The sequence below is a fragment of the Sinocyclocheilus rhinocerous genome, unplaced genomic scaffold (genome assembly GCF_001515625.1).
Source record: "Sinocyclocheilus rhinocerous isolate Xijiao unplaced genomic scaffold, SAMN03320098_v1.1 scaffold640, whole genome shotgun sequence".
Classification (NCBI taxonomy): Eukaryota; Metazoa; Chordata; class Actinopteri; order Cypriniformes; family Cyprinidae; genus Sinocyclocheilus; species Sinocyclocheilus rhinocerous.
This window is the reverse complement of record NW_015666536.1, coordinates 293,427-297,884: the sequence shown is the minus strand read 5'-3', so window position 1 is coordinate 297,884 and position 4,458 is coordinate 293,427. Positions and strand designations below refer to the sequence as shown.

The 4,458-nt window shown below is 35.1% G+C and overlaps 1 pseudogene; it reads left to right on the top strand.

Moving 5' to 3' along the window:
- The first annotated feature begins 1,105 nt into the window (after positions 1-1,105).
- On the top strand, positions 1,106-3,242 carry LOC107732528 (spermatogenesis-associated serine-rich protein 1-like; annotated as a pseudogene).
- The last annotated feature ends 1,216 nt before the right edge of the window (positions 3,243-4,458 follow it).

The window sequence follows — 4,458 nt, the reverse complement described above, 5'->3', positions numbered from 1 at the left end:
TATATATATATATATATAAGTATAAATAATATATATATAAGTATAAATAATATATATATTATTGATATATATGTATATATAAAGGTAATTTATCCTTGTAAAGTTAAATTACCTTCTTGCGCCATCTTGCGTTTCGACACGCTAAAGTCAGTTCAAATTCTGATTTTATATTAATTTTTGTAACGTAACAAACAAATAGACCGACAGCATTACCATATGAATAAATGATGAATATGAGTAAGTAGGCCTAAGTGAATAATTAAACAAATATATAGGCTATACGATCAATTTATAGTGCATTTGTATCAGACTCTATAGGATATTGTCAGTTTTGTTTATGTTCGCCCAACAACGGATTATTACAATAGTTTTGTCTAAAGCCTTTAACTCTCTGTACGAAGACCATCACTCCCTATTAACGGATCATCTCTACATAAGGGACAGGAGGTAAGGTTTCCAGAAGATATTTGGTCCATATATAGGCTACATCCTAAAATTGATCTTTTATTTACTAAAAAATATTTATAGTAGCCCAGTCGCGTTGCGATGAGCGCAAGTAGGCGAAAACATTTAAAAAATGAGTCTCATTGCAACACTTGCTCTCAATCGCATGAAATAACACTTAACTGTCTACATTAACGAATTTAGTCATTTGTTCCTCAAAAAGTTTTACCCCTCACGAAGTGAATAATGTTTTAGAGGAGAGAGAAACAATTTTAAAATATCATGTAGCTACACTACTATTAAGTAGTGCTATTAAGACTGCGTGTCCAGTAGTCCAGTCTAGCCTAAAGCTGATTTATTTTATGAGAAGCAGGACGCAGTGGTAGCAGACATATTGAAATCACATGAATATGATCAATATCAATATTTTCAAATAATATAATTATTTTTTTATTTGTGTAAATAATTAAGTTAATTAGCTTTAAATTAGCTCTACTTCTGAAAATCTTTTGTAGCCTATCCTTTTCATAGAAATCCTTATTTAGTTACAAATGCAATATAGGCCTATTTACTAAGTTAAAAAAATGCTGCACAACAGATCATTCCCTTGAAGTTTTTGTTTTTCATCACTTACAGTGAAATGTCACGGTCATACACAGTTATGAAGAAACACACAGACTTCGGTGACTCATTCTGGAGTTTTGGAAAAGAGTAGGACTTCAAGCCTCACATTAGACACCTTGAACCTGTTCTCACTGAGTAACTATTTCATGAATCAGTTTCTCTCCCCTAAAGTATAAAAAAATTGGCTCAGCTGCAGTTGAAGTTACTTGTGAATGACAGCTTTTTAATTTTTCCTTTAGTGTTTGGAGCAGTAGAAGCAAAGTGTCAAAGTTTTATTGCATAACTTGAATCATAAAGCGAACAGCATTTTTGAGTGGGACAAATGAGAGACTCTTGAGTCTTAATTTTAAAGCTCTGATGTTACAACACATTACAGTTAATGGTGAGACTTGTGCTCTGTCTCTAGCCACTGTCAATATTTCAAATACTCAAGTCAAACATAAAACCTATGTGTATCCTATTCATATGATTTTATGGAGAGGATTTTTTTTCTACACCAAGGGTGTCGAAACTCGGTCCTGGTCTGGAGGGCCACTGTCCTGCAGAGTTTAGCTCCAACTTGCCTCAACACACCTGCCTGGAAGTTTCTAGTAATATACCTAGTAAGACCTTGATTTGCTGATTTGGGTATGTTTAATTAGGGTTGGAGCTAAACTCTGCAGGACAGTGGCCCACCCAGGACCGAGTTTCGACACCCCTGCTCTACACTATATTAATATGATATCAATGGTTTTAGATGTGACCGTGACTGGAAATCCCTTTTGCGCTGGATACCTGAACCTCGATACAGTGATGCCCCATTTCCACACATCAAAGACATAAAGTCTCCCAATGAAAGGAAACTACGAGATCCTTCCCACGTGAGTCAGGCTTTGATCAGCAAAGTATTAATAAAAGAATCTCTAGTGGCAGCTGTACATGAAAACTTTCCTATGACTTCGTTAGAGTAATCACTAAGGCTGTAAAATCTAAGACATTTTTCAGAATCTTTTATATTTATTGGCATGTCCATTTAGAGGCTAATAGGGTGTCCGTATCTGAGTGGAGCTTTTATCCAAACTTTGGACAGCCCAAGACCTATCACACTGGAAAGAGATGTTTTAAGGATGGCATTATTCATACAAGAAGCATGAGATGCATTTCAGAAAATTCCCTGGAATCATCCATAGGGAGGAAAAAGCAGGGTAAGAGCTAGTTTATCAATGCTAATAACGTTACTTGCTGCTATTGTTCTTAATTATTCATATAAAGAGAAATTGCATTTAGTAATGTGTAGTCAGTGCACCCCAAGTTGTTTTAGGTCATGGGTAATTTAGCATTTTTTCTTATATACAGTACATAGTTCGAAACATTTGTAGTCTGAGAGACGTTCAGAACTTTAATAAACCATATCTTCTTGTTTTTTCAGCCACAGGCAAATGCAGCATCTACCCTTCAACAAAGGTCAGACCATTTCTAGTCCCTGAGTACAGCTCTGACTTTCACAAATATGAATCATCACTGCGCACAGCCACTTTTGGGTAAGGACCAACATGCTTACTGCAGATGCAGTAAGATAGATCAAAAGGATGGGACTGTAGCCATGTTTTATTGCAAATTAATGAACATAAAAACACCCTTTGTTCCACTTTCTGTGAAAGGATATATCAAAGTGCAATGTATCAAATCTCCTCATTGAAACTGAATATACACACAGCCAACAATTTGGACTTTCACAGCACACTGTAGGGCAATTGGAAGATGTCCAAAGAAAAGGAAAACCCAAAGGCTATAAATACACAAGAACTGAATGATTTAACAAGACTAATTAACCAGAAACACCTGCAAGACAAGAGCGAGGAGACAAAACTTCAAAATAAGAGCACAGACAGATAATTTTTCTGACATATTTACTTGTATATTACGTCAGGTCCAGGCCTTTTGCCACATTTAAACTGTTTATTCACCTAAAACCCCCAACAAAAGAGAAATAATATTATGGTGGCCTGCACCATACAACTTCATGGCTGATATGAAATATCTTTGGAATTTCTTAAGGTGTATGTACTGTATATATTTACAGTCCACCGTATGCAGAGAAACATAAAAGTCGAGAGGAGGACATTCTTGAAGTCAAGAGCAGCTGGAGACCAGCACCAGACATCTATGACAGGACAGTTTTGCTGGACACCTAATTTGGAAGGTGTCAGACCATGCTTACATATTTATTGTTGTTATGTGTTGTTATTGTTAGTGTTTGCTATTTTGTTAGACATATTTTAGTTTTATCGAAGTGTTGAAGCAAATAAAATGCTTTTCTTTCCTTCAACATTACCTTATGGTTTTCCATTGAGTATATTTTACAATATTTAGATATTTATGGTTTAGCTCCAGAACTTCACATTGGAAAGGGTTGAATCAGGACAAAATGTTATGGGCTTCAGACAGTGAAAATGATTTGACCTTTTCTTTGCCTTATTAGTTGGAGGTCCGTCAAATAGATTTTCCTTAATTCCCTGACAAAGACAAATGCATGTCTTTTCACTGTGCCAAAATGTAATTGCAGGACAGAATAGGGAACAGTTAAGTATGATTGTGTAGGAAAGATGTTTATAATTGCTAATAAAAGAGGAACAGAATCTCTTTCACTCTTCTTGTTTCATCACAATCTAAATTCACCATACTGCATCATACCCAGTAAGATATAATTAGCCAGTTGTATTGTAGTCAGTTCGTTCTTGCACTGAACCATGTAATCTAATAGCAAAATAACTGTTCATAAACTGTTATTTCATAAAATGAGGATCAAACTCAACTTGCATGAAAGCATTTTAAATAATATTTTATATTGGGTTTATTTGCTTTTGTAAGAATTTCTGTGGTGAACCATCTGTTGTGTTTTTATCTAGGGTAGTTTTGCTGCATATTCATTGTCCATATGATTCATTCAAAGGACAGATGAATAATACCCATGAGTTATCAACACTGTACAGCCTGTATGTTGGCATTTGTATGCATCTATACTTTCTCTGACCTCACACAGCACACTTTGATAATATGTATATATTAGTCTTAACTTGTATCATGGTTAAGCAGTAGAGATAGATGATATTTTTTTACTCTGATAACGCTATAAAATTTCCATTAAATCTACCCACAGGGTTAAACCAGCCCACAGTGTCATTCATATTTAGATAGACCACAAATTTGGGGGCCATTAGGGAAGCTGTTTAGTCATTTTATCCTTCAAGTAAATGCGTTAGAAACCTCAGTGAAACCTTTCAGTGTATGTCATTTTTTGCACTTTTCTCCTATCATTAGGGGTCATTAAGGACAATGAAAGTAATGAATGAGAAAGTGAGACAGGTTGAATAGTGTGTGTCTATTTACTCCAGCCTTGCAGATACATTT